The sequence below is a fragment of the Apostichopus japonicus genome, chromosome 8, assembly GCF_037975245.1.
Source record: "Apostichopus japonicus isolate 1M-3 chromosome 8, ASM3797524v1, whole genome shotgun sequence".
Taxonomy (NCBI): domain Eukaryota; kingdom Metazoa; phylum Echinodermata; class Holothuroidea; order Aspidochirotida; family Stichopodidae; genus Apostichopus; species Apostichopus japonicus.
The window spans coordinates 36359133-36372496 of NC_092568.1; the positions used below are offsets into that span (position 1 = coordinate 36359133).

At 39.3% G+C, this 13364-nt stretch overlaps 1 protein-coding gene across 1 annotated transcript in view; it reads left to right on the forward strand.

Annotated features, from left to right (window-relative positions):
* Positions 1–13364, forward strand: part of LOC139971884 (ubiquitin-ribosomal protein eS31 fusion protein) — a 205163-nt gene that overhangs the window by 182465 nt on the left and 9334 nt on the right. The gene's annotated exons all lie outside the window — the stretch shown is intronic.

Genomic DNA, 13364 nt, shown 5'->3' on the forward strand with positions numbered 1-13364 from the left:
CGTGCTGCGCCTTCGTTTTCAGTGACAGCTCAGGTATATACCACTAATATATATTTTCAACTATACACAGTACACATACATGTATCCTACTAGGGAGCAGCTACTCTCCCTGATCCTACGTCGCTTACTTATCCATGTGTTCACTTCTGGCCCCGTAGCCTTGCAGGAATTCTGAGCAGGATTTAAACCAAAAATATTCAATACTGGTGTCCTGCAACTTACACAGCTTTGGTACGCACGACGATGACTCAGAATGGGTGCTACATACAGTAGTCTGCATGAGGAGAGGCCTGGAACGGTTTCCCCCTGTGTCCCGGCGTGGCTACTTGTCTGGCCTTTTAGGACCCGGCCATTGAGAATCAATCCTAGTGCTGTGGCCTTCAGTGTATAAGTACTACGGAATCAAATGTGTTATTGTATCTTATGGTGGTGGTGGTGGGGGGGGGGGGGGTCTCTATATAACTTTTGCTAGACGGGGACCGTCAATGCCTCCCCATCCACTTTCATGGATAAATCATCGTAAAACGATGTTACAAATAATTGGAATAAGTGTTTCACCAAAGCATTATATAACATCAGGAACATAACAAAAGTGTATAAAGATATACGGTAACGTACGTTTCGTCAAGTATGGCAAAGCGACATGTTGAACTGCTCAATTGTATCAAGACTTAATACAGTGATGTTGAATTTACATATTTTGCAAATTTATATGGTGATGATAAAATCATAACTGGTATTAACCCACAAGATTTGGTATGACAGTCAAAAAAGGTGCGATGAGTGGAGGACTTATTTCTTACTTATTTCAATGTAAATTTTCTTTGATGAATATATTGTGTTTGCAAATGCTGATTCTGAAGTAATGAAGTTCTTAATTACTATGCATAATCTAGTGGAGTGGCAGTGGTTTCAGTGTAAACATCGTTACAAGTTTACCTGGGAAATAATTAAAGAAAGCAGTGGCGTAGGAAGGTACTTTTGAGTGGGGGGGGGGGGCTGAAGACTGATGGCCGGCCTGGGGGAGGGGTCTAATGGGAGGGGGTGTCCCCCTCCCCTTTGGAATTTTTTGCATTTCCAGGTGGCCTCAGATGCAATTTGGTGCAATATAGCACACTTCAACACGCACTCCATTTTGTAAACTTAATTTTGTATTTTCACCTGGCCTTAGATGCAATTTGGTGCTCCAAATGAGATTTTTTTCTCATTTGGAAATGAAAAAGGGGTTTTCTGACTTGCGAACCGGGGGGCGGAATGATACTTCCGCCCCTCCACATTTTTCACTGGGGGGGCTGGCGCCCCCAGCCCCCCCCGGTTCCTACGCCCTTGAAAGAAAGTGACAGCTGGGTCCCAAGCATGACTTTTAAACTAGGATATCTCCCAAACGTAGCAATTCCATAGCTATTTGGGGACAGTTGTTCTTCATAAAGGTGTGCTAGCGTCTGCTTATAATAGCGACTTTATTTCATACATGATACCGATTCCCAGAGATTGCAGGTTTAGAGTGTTATATTTGTATTTGTGACAATTAACGAGAAACTTTAAAAAAAAACAGAATGCAAAATGCATTGAGGTTTCGATGACTTCAATGCACTAGACTTCTGCTTGTTAGTATAACCAGAACTAGCTGTTACAATAACACTATGGCATGATAACACAGGTCAGTCTGCTGTACGTGGCTATACACACCTCCATCAAAAAAAAATAGGGGTCTTGTACTCAATGTTATGAATCCACACACCAAGTATCACAAAACCAAACCAAACCTTGATCTCTAATAACTTCGCACATTAAGGTTGCAGAGTCAACTTATGGACAATTAAGATTGGAATATGGCCACGAAACTTCAAATAATCAACTTGGAAGAAGCTAATACAGGTCACTGGAGGTCAACCTGAGGTCAAAGGTCACCCAAATGCAGGTCGACTATTAGATTACAATAACGTAACTCCCAACCGTGATGGACATTTGGTTCTCAAGTTTTTGCAAATATACTAGTTTTTGACCCCTAATTGATCTTTATTGACCTTGGATCACATGACTGTTATGTTTGGAAACGACCCTTTACCCCATTCACAACGAGTCAACAAAAATTAACCATGTCGGACCCTGTCAATGGTAGTTTCACAAGTTATTGCCAAAAAAAAAACACATTTTGACCCATAATTGACCTTTGGTGACCTTGGATCACATCACGGTTATTTTGGAAATTGTGCCCCTACGTCATCCACAATTTGTCTCATATATCAGCCATGTCAGACTTCGTGACTAGAAGTTGTTGCAAAACGTAGCATAATTTGGCAGTTTTTTGCACATATAAAAGCAACCTTGAATGAGCTTGGATGACCTAATGATTTTTATCAAAAGTGTTCCCCTTGATGATGTGCACTCTGTCCTAAAATCCCAACCTTGATGGACATTTGGTTCTCAAGTTATTGCAAAAATACTGGTTTTTGACCCCTAATTGACCTTTGTTGACCTTGGATTATATAACCGTTATGTTTGGAAACGATCCCTTACCCCATTTACAACTACTCCCAAAATATAAACCATGTCGGACCGTGTCAATGGGAGTTATTGCTAATTGTTTTAACATTTTAGCTTCTAACTTTTCGGCCTCCAACTGACCTTTGGTGACCTTCACAGGCACCAAAAACAATAGCGCACATCTACTCAATATGATACTCATATACACCAAATATTAGATTGGTCCAAGCTTCCCTACTTGAGATATCGTGTTTACAAGCGAGGCGTCACACACACACGTACACGCATACACACGTACACTCTCCGCCTGCATGAATGCATAGGTTACGATTATCATCGAAACTAAAAATAGTGCTTTGACCTTGGATTGGAAATGGTTTGACTTTTCGCTACGGGGTTAAACTTAATCTTAGAAACGGAAAGTTCAGAGTGAAGCTCTCCAGAGTGAAGTCCTAATGTAGTTCCTTCATACAAAGGAACTCTCGGTGGTTGGTCTATATACGGCTCTAGATCCTAGGTTTAACAGGGACTTATCTGAAACTGATTTAAAAATATCTGCAATTATTTGCAAAAACCTTACATAAAATTGAGATACCTGAATTTAAATTTCAGATATCTGAAATTTATGCGAGAGATCTAAATTCGTTATCATACGCCACGGCTGCCAAACGTAACCGACATGTATTATTATTATTTATGTGCATTTGGCTAGCCATAGGAGGGTGACGGTGTCACAGTATGTTAGCACCAATCAAAATAGATCTTAAAGAAGGTTTGGGGTTTCAGCCAATCGCTGCCAAGCACCCCAAATCAAGATGTCTGCGCCCATAGATGTAAACAAAGTGCAAAGCGTATACGAGAAGAATGGCGACTTCCAGCCCGACTTCAAGCGTGTATAGTCAAGGTGAAGGAGCATAGAAATAGAGAAATGGCGAGCGGTCGATTCGGGCGCTTTGGAAGTGATGGAGAAGTCCGAATTTCGATATAGCCTACCTATAACTAGTAGTAGGCATAGTATTAACTACTGTAGTTCTACTAGTACTACAGTAGTACTAGCATACTAGGCGTAACTGTATCTTAGGAATGTAACTGTGTTAGCCTTACTTAGGCCTGCAAACTGTACTGCCAGTGTCATGCACGGCAATTCACTCTGGTATTTTAATAATTATTAGTACCCTAGGGCCTAGGATCAATACTTAGCTTTGTACTGGTGGATCCAAGGGGAGGGGTGACGTGCTTTCCCAAAGGCGATTCACAATATGTCTATAATGCCCCATTGTTTGTCCTTTGTACACTGTATAACAATGTGCAGCGTATTGTCTGCAATTTTGAAAAATATATTATTACCAAGTACTCACTCCACATGTTCTTCAGCACTAGGCTATACTGTACGTATTTCGTGGACTTTTGTGGATGAAATTGGAAGCCCTCAGTTTGTAATGACTTTGTAAACTGCAGTGATTGAGATCCTTGTTTGGACAAGGTGTTGAGCTATTTTAATAAAATTGTGACAGGTGATAAGCATGAGATCCAAGAGAACTTGATATGTCATTCAAAAGCATGACTATACAGTCTGGCCTTAATTTCAAAAGATGGTTTACTGACAACACACCCTGGCAGAAGATGTCAGTGATCGTTAACATGCTGATAAAAAAGTATAGTATAGTCAGTATTGCGAAGTTCGGCATACTGCGAAGATCGGCCACCCTAAGAAATACACGATTTTAAAAAGACAACTGACAGGAAGAGCCAAATTTCACCAAAAAGTACGAAGCTACAGTTATTTTCTCTCCAAAATGGCCCGTGTGCAAGAAATTACTTACATATTAGTCAATAAAATGACGAAGTTCTATGAAGTCTGTTATAATTACTGAAAAAGCAACTGCGCCACCAATTTTATCACCAGCGCCACACTGTGGGTTGCGTGTCCGAACTTCGCAATACTCTAGCAAGAAATACCAGTTCCACAATCACGAGGAATCTTCTTGGAAAACAACGTGAAAACAGTTTGCAGGAAAGAAAGTTTGGCCGTGTATCGTACTATAACAAAATTCTCCCACCATATGAAGTATATTTTCAAATGATTTATACCAGAAGATTTAGTTTTGGGGTGTTTTAAGTCTTAAGTGGCCGAACTTCGAAGTCACCATCCTACTAGCAGTATAGAAGCACAACAAAAAAAAACATTGGAAAGGAAAGTTAAGCTGCACTCAAAGACACACAAAATATTTTGCATGGTTCCATGACTGGTCTATGGAAGTTGCCATCATGGTATTGTATGAACGGAGACTCTGGAGCAAAATGTTGTTATTCCATATTTAATGGAGTGGCACCTGGTTAATGGAGATCAAGCACAGTGTATGTAAAATACTGGTGTAAGTCTGAGCAACTGGATATTCGAAAGACTCCCCCATATTGGAATGTTACTTTTAGCTCGAACAAGCTATGCCACTTGAACTATTGTGACTCAGAATCTTCACTCTGTCAATCTATCTAGCTGTTATCCATCTGTTATTCATCTTTCTACAGTACCTTTTTGAAGTAACTACTGAATGGGTGGTGTGAAAGCCCCTCATAGCACTGGGACTGTATGACAGCCTTTGGCTTAGCCATCCTTTACCAACTTTAAACCGTGCAGTCTTGTGTTTGAGGCAAGTGGGATTGCTTGACAAAAGATTGAACTATTAAGTTTATGTAGACAGCTCAAAATTGGCAAAATACAATTAGCTTCCTAGTTGTATTAACATGTAATAGATAACCATCAAGGTGGTAATTTTGTTCACCATACATGTATCTGTGCTAGCAGCCTAGGATGTCATCATTTACAGTTTGTATTTAGGAATTCTATAAAAATTATGTCTATTTCTTTCAGGTTGACACACGATATGGTCGAGTACTTATTTATGAATCAAGTAGAGCCTTGTTTACAGGAAATCTGCAGCATATCATACAACATGCCAGTTTCAGGGTTTGCAAATCACTCAATCTTTTGGTATATATGACCAGTTTACAGCACGTGGTAACTTATCAGTAGTATTAAAAAAGCTATATAAATTTAGGGTTAAAATTTCACAACTTGAGTGTGGTATTACATTTATCTATGGTTGTTTAAGTGCTCTGGAAACTCTTTTTGTGATGGATTTTTGTGAAAGTTGGATGCAATTTCCTCTGCAATGTCACAATTGCAACCACAAGCATTCCTCTGGCAACTAGAAATGTTCATCCTCTCAGTTTAGTCACTGAGCCGGTGTTCGTTCAATCATCTGTTGGCAAAATTTTCAGACATAGAATGAGAAGAAATTCAATAATTTCACCTATGGCAGTTTGCAAAACTTTTGCCAAAAGTGGGCAAAACTGGCAAATACTCTACACAAAATACCAGACATCACACTCATATTTTCATGCATATTGTGTTGAAACTTTTTATCTTTTCATTCTATTTATGTCAAGAGACATGCTGAAGGGCATAAGAAGCCTCATAGAGAAAGTTTCATGAGTGCAAGTAGTAGCAGAAAGACATGACAGTAATCACATAGAGACTGATTTGGCTGGACATAACTGAAAATTATATGTTCTATGTCTTTCACCAGCCATGATTGCTAATAATGAAGGCATACTGTGCATACCTGAAAAGGCAATGGGTTGGGAGGAGGCATATTTCTTGGTTTTGCAGGTTTATGTGTATGTAGTTGTTTAAAGCTGCAGTATGGTATAATGAACCTCATATTGTGATAAGTTAAATACTGTCCCTGGATACAGTTAGTATTTTACCTTTGCAGACATTCTTAGATGTTTACTCATTTAGGTACTGTAAAACTTCATAGGATCAAGCAAATGATCCAAATAACTATGATTGATCACAATTCAAGTCAATTGAGAAAGCACTGTATGCAAGCAGAATAACAATTAGAATGGTTGTTCAGTGATGATAAAAAAGGGGGTGTGGCAGCAAAGGTTTGTAGGTATATTTGCTCAAGTTACTATCATAATTATCATATTTCTGCCACCTAATCATACAGTTAATCAAGAAGAATTTTATACTAGTGTCTAATAATTAGTAAGCAATGTTAAAATAAATAACAATTCTCAACATTAAAATGCTATAGAAATATGCCCTTTGCAAATCACAGGTGATATATGTTCTGTTCCTTTATTGACAGATCTATTTAGTCTAAAAAGGTTCTTTTCACTGTGAAAAGGTATTTTTTGTGGCATGAAATAGTTATCCTTCAGCAGGGTTCATATTATGTTATTTTCTGAACATTGCAGTAAATGAACCCACCCATTGTATGTTAAGCATTCTGTGGTTTCAGTCAGTCTTTTCAGTCAATTAACATTTCCTTGCTGTCAAGGTAGTATGCAATTACCTCTTTGTTTAATTAACAAGACATATCATGTTGCATTGTGCCTGGATCAAAAACAACAGTTAACTTAAATTTATGTGCATTTTGTGTACGGCATTTTGTAGTTTTGGTTCCTTGCTGAAAGCAAAGGAACCTTTGTAATCAGGTCGGTGTGGGTGTGTGTATATGTGTATGTGTGTGACACTTAAGTTTTTATGCACGATAACTCAACAAGGGCTATGATTGATCAATGCTATATTTGGTGGTGGGTGGGTGGGTGGTCCATAATTTGTTGATAAAATATTGATTTTGGTGCTCATATCATGAATATTAATGAGGTCACAGGGTTAAACCTACAGTAGACAACCATAAGTCACAGTCCCATCAAAAGTGAGTGTGTTATTGATAGGTAGCTTACACATGGTGATGTGTGTTACAATTGATAACGTGTGCATTTATGAGGAGGTGTGGCTTTGTAAGGCAATTATTGATCTTCCTTCATCATTACATACTTGGAGTGTTCCCTGTTAATCAATGAGCAGCAGCAGGAACCATGAAATGTTTTCATTCTGGTTGACAGTACCTTGCTATGCCAAATGTATCTTGGAAATACCATAGCTGGTTGTGTTTCATATGTAAATTAGTATGTGTGCTTTGTGCTTGCTTATTTATACTTACGATCTAGTTGCTGGAAAAAAGCAGTCATTTGTTTTGTTATTCAAGTGATATCAAAGCATATTTGTGGTGAGTAAAGGCAATACTTTAATCTGGTGACATTGCAACAAGAGGACTGTACTTGGTGATTTCAATAAACTCAAGTCTCAATTGATAATGGTATTTGGTTGTTTATTTCATTAACTATTATTGACAGATGGATAAAAATCCACATTCTTGACATTTTTATTATTACGGAAGGGACTGAAATCTTGTCAAGGTGCTCTCTAGCATAAAATAATTTAAAATTATTAGATGAACCCAATTACCTATGATGCTACATCATTTGATGTTGTGACAACTATCTCACATGCAACCAGCCTTCACACTAACTCCGTCAGCATGTCTACAGCACATACTGAGCAGAACATTTTGGATGTGTCTCCCTTGGGGATACTGAGCAGAACATTTTGGGTGTGTCTCCCCTGGCCCCCCTCCCCACCTATCTGTCATACCCTCACACTGGATGTGAATGACTTTGCAAGTGTGAGGGTCCATGTTTAATGTTACCACAAAAAACATGACTCTCTAGGGAGGCTGATTTATTTATAACATTTCCACTTTGCCCCCTCCCCCATACCCAAGTGTTTTCGTAGGGAAAACTCGGAAAGTTGCACCTACAACAGCACTCCTATAATGCTAACAACAGCCCGATCGTTTAAGTTTGGAAAAGGCAATGGTCAGGCAAAACTCTTCTTCGCACCAACATCATGCAGTATACTACTGCCAAGGGGAGTGGGGGGGGGATCAATAACCTCTCATAGGTTGGTCTGATCGGATGAAGAATCTCAACACTTTAAGGCTTATAGATTTGAAATATGACAGGTTATGTATCTTACATTAATGTAAACAAAAAGGTATACATGGCTCTGAATGTAAGTAGAACATAAATTAGCTCTAAATGTAAGCTAACAAGAGCGCCCTCTACAAATATTTACTTGTTCCTTGGCCACATTTGCATGCCATTTTAATCACGGGACATTTTAAATCGGGCAAGACTATAAACAATAGTGAGTCCCATCTGTGGTCTTGTACCAACAACAGAAGTTCTAAGTCAACGTGGCCTCCCACTGTGGCGTAGCCAACATTCAATTGTTAGGGGGCAAGATTTTTCTTAAGAGGGGTTGATGGTAGGAATTACCAAGAAATATATGTATTAACGGGCACCTCGTCTGCACAAATACACATCTAATGGTTCAGTGGAACATGACACACTTTCCAGTGGCGGCGGAACCGGGGGGCTCAGCCCCCCAATAAAAAAGTTGAGGGGGCAAATGCATGATAAGCCCCCCCCCCCCAATATTTACCAAGGCTCCGAAACGTGCATCTGCCCATTTTTCAATGCATACTTGTCGATCTGTCCGATGCACACGTATACTCGATAGGTGTAATAATTTTAGTAATTGCTGGGGGACCCTCGGCCCGTCCCCTGGCTATAGACCACATTGTCACCCCAACCGCGTCTTCACGCCTCGTGAAAAGTGGAAGCAGTGAGTGTGAGTACCGGTAAGCGTAGCACAACTTTGTGTTAGGCCAATGACTTGCCTCATTTCAGCCAGTTCTCCAACATCCCCTTACTAAGTGGCGGAGCGTCCATATATACAGTCAGGGGGCGGATGCCCCCCCCCCCCGACAGACTCAAATGGACTGCTGGCACCCTTTTCAGCTTTTCACTACTTTTTACTCATTATGGCTTTTGACTATTTTATTGCGCTCTCATATACCTATTGACATTTGTCATATTCTGTTGGTGTAATTTTCCGACAAAATGGCGACGACACCTATTTATTCTCCGTTTATCTGCAAATTAGCAAGGCCCGGAAAGGGTCATTTCCTGCAATCTAGGGAGTATATTTACTCAAAAATTTTCTGTACGCTCCGCGCCAACCTGTGGTGGCGCTCCGCTTAGATAGTGTCGAAAGCGTCCCTACAGATCATTCTTGCCCTCCCCCTCACCAATACCCCTAGTTCCGCCACTGCCCTTACTACACTAAAAACGTCTATGCGAGTACACTACGAGTAATAGCTACTCTCTTAAAACACCATGGAATATACAAATTACAATGTTTTTACAGATTTTTACGCGCAATCTGAGAAATTGCAGACTGGAGACCTATATTTTAGGGCTAGGTATTCGCAGCATAAAACACTCGGGAAGTGCCGTTTCCGGCCATCTGGGGGTTTGAAGAAACCCCAAATTTTATTGTACGCTCCACGCCAACCGATGGTGGCGCTCCGCTTAGATAGTCTCCACACATTAGCCCCTCCAATAATTTTTCCGTTCCGCCGCGCCTGACACTTTCACTTAATTTACCTCTATTGCGGAGACAGTCGTCGTGGTTTCTGCATAATTCCGCACAATATGAAAAGGATACAGTGAATAAATTTGCTACTCTAATTCACAACATGCCCAGATTCCCACAGAAACAAGTTTCACTAGGCCTATAGGACCTATACGTGCAGTGAATATTCTCCACAAGTGGCATCATTGGTCGCTGAAAATAAACATGGGTTGCCAGCGTTAGTTTGTAACGGTTATACAACTGGCCAAATTATTGGCGCTTATTCTGTAGGACGATATTGATCAACGGTCTCCGTATGTGGGTAAGATGAAGGCCCAAAATGTATAATATTTCGGTCTAATTACCAAGTTCTGACCTTACATGAAGTATGAACATGAGCCCTGAGGTATGAATACTTGTGATCAGAACTCGAAGAAATGTTAAAAAAAAGTATAATTTTGAATACATCACTGGATCTCATTTGGGGGGGGGGGGGCAAGACTGAGCACAAAGCAAATTTGAAGAAGAAAAAAACCTGGCTCCCTCTGGCTACGCCACTGGCCTCCCCTGGCTGTATAGACTCGGAATGATATCATAATTATCTACCCTTTCATTCTCCTCTCAATCCCTACAATAATGCATTTGATCGTCCTGATCATTGCATCAATGGACCCAGCGAGTCCAATTCTATCACAAACAGTATTTTTATCGATTTTTAAGACGTTATATTGTGGAGCGGTATTTTGCGCCAATGTAAACTTTGCCCGACTGGCTTGAAATTTTATATTTAAATAATAAAGACAAAGCTCAGTTTTGCAATGTCATATCGATTGCCTCCGACCTCTGGTAATTTTTTTATTATATTTTTTAAATTTTTGTATGTCTTTTTTAACATGCCGCCTTTTATTCAAGTATAAGAAAAGATGTGAAACTTAAGAAGTAAGAGAAACTGTCATGCTGTATATACGCCACAAATTATCATGCCATTGAATGTTGCATTTCCGACTTATTGACGTACACGACTACGTCACATCCGCTTGGAGTTAAAAGACGGGAAAATCGGGATTTAATTTACAAAACGTACCTTTCCAATTAGCTTTCAAGGTAATTATAAGTTTCAAGTTCACAGATCTTTCCAGTGCTGTGGGGTTTGCCTTAGAAAGTATTCTTATGAAGCGCCCTCACATGGAGAGCAACTTCCAATGAGCTTATACATGGATATCACGTGAAAGCATCGGTCTGCCATAATATGCATTCGGAGGTTCAGCTTCCTATAGACCTAATTCATTTAGACACCATAATTAATCAGGCTCATCCTAATGGTAAACCTATAGGGTGTGGGTTAACGCCATAACTGTTTCGAAAATTCTTTTCGGGCCCATAGGAGAAATTTTGTTAGGGCTTTGATTTCAACTAGAGATTTGGATATACCATGTTTGTAGGTCATTCACAGTTTGGGCTGTATTGACCTTCACCAAAACAATAGGGTTATTTAATTGATATGGATCATCGACATACCAAGTACATATCAAAATCTTATTGCTTACTTCAAAGATACTGGCCAGAGAGAACCTACAGGAACTCAGCAACTTACGCGAAATGCAGCTCGTACACCGGTTTCGTTGCGACAGTTTTGTACGGATGCCTGATCCGGACGACGAAATGATATAGGCTTGTGCATCATGATCGTAATGCAGAAACATGTATGTGATGACAGTATGGTCGATGTTGGGTACCGTAGATTGGGTTTTCTGAAAACTGCTTCTCTTGACCTCAAAGGAAATTTGACACGCATGAAATTCCACAGCGATTTTGTTCTCACCAAAGGCAATCTACGTGCTTTGTTTGTACATTAACGCAATTTCACTTTTAGAGTAATTTCTCACAAGATTTTCAGACTTTCACCTCAGATCTGCTGACCTCACATGACTGTTGACCCGTGTCCAATATAATAGGGATCTCCTACACAATATGGGCCATCTACATACTAAGTATGAAATCCTTCCAAGTTACCCCTTCCTACAAGATATTGTGTTTACAAGCAGTTTAAGAGGTTTTTTAGTTTGACCTCTGGTGACCTCAAATGACCTTTGACCCATATGAAGAGTATGAGTTACATACAAGCTTCAATTGTTGAGATATCGTGTTTACAAGAAAGTGTCTCATACACACACACACACACCCACGCACGCGCGCACACGCACTAACCCACACAATCACCATCGCATTGATTTCTTCAGTCTTTGGCAAGGAATCAAAAGAGGCCTCTTTCTGGATATAATGCCCCAGAGAACTACAGCAACTGAAATACAATGACTCAGACTATTCTATTTTATTCTTTTTATTTCAAACCAAAAATATAGTATAAATGTAAAAATACACGAGGTACACAAAATATGAATATATAGGGTAAGAGAAAAGATGTGATAAGGAGCTTGAAATAAACTTGATTGAAATGTACTGTAAAAGTCATTACAATCCCAGTTACCTATACCACTCCACCCCCTCCGAAGACTTAATAATAGAAATAATGATGATAATGACGATAATAATAGTAACAACAACAATAATAATAAGAATGATGATGATAAAGATAACAATAGTAATCATAGTTTCAACAACAACAAAAATAATAATAGCAATAAGAATGATGAGGATGACAATGACGATAATCATAATAAAAGTAATAATAGTAAAAACAACAACAATAATAATAATAACAACAATAAGAATGACGATGAATAATAATAATAATAATAAAAGGCATTTATACATTAAGTTGCCCATGGATTGGTGTACCTGAAACTCTCGACCCGCCCACCCTCCCCACCTCACCCCTCCGCTTTTCTTAGTGGATGTGTGCAAGTTATCATGGTTCACTATTTCACTCAACAAATGCAGCAACATGCTTGGACCACAGAAACACTGAGTGCTCCAAACCACCGTACTTCAGATGTTGTCAGCAACTGTTTCCATCGTCGAGGCATCTCAAGTAACACACTTTGCATTGAATTGGTGCCTTCATGAATAAATTGTAGTAAAATAAACGAATAGTTAGGAAGCAATACAATATATTTCATAGATTTCAGGAAGTTAAGAAAACAAACTTAACAACTGTTCATAACTTTCTGCAGATCATTTCTCATGTTTTTGCTTTGTTGTGGCTCCTGCTTCAAGGTGTCCTTGTTATTACAGGGTATTAAACAAAGTCATTGCCCACGAAACCATGAGTATGATGCATTGAATTCAATGAATTTTTAATTATTTCTAGAAGTATAGAACAAATTAAAACCATGGGCTAAACACAATCATTTCACATACTGAAAAGGTGCCTTGTACTTACTGCATTGGTCAGGAGAGAAAACCCATAGGTTACCTTCATGTTTAAAGTTAAGCCTCTATTATTCCTTTTCTTCTTTTTTATAAGTGATTTGCTTGTAATCCTATCAAGAATATTGTTTCCCAGAAGACATAATGTGTTTATGCTTCTAATTGGCAACACCTCTCAGTTTTAGTCAGATACCTCCAGCCCCTCAAC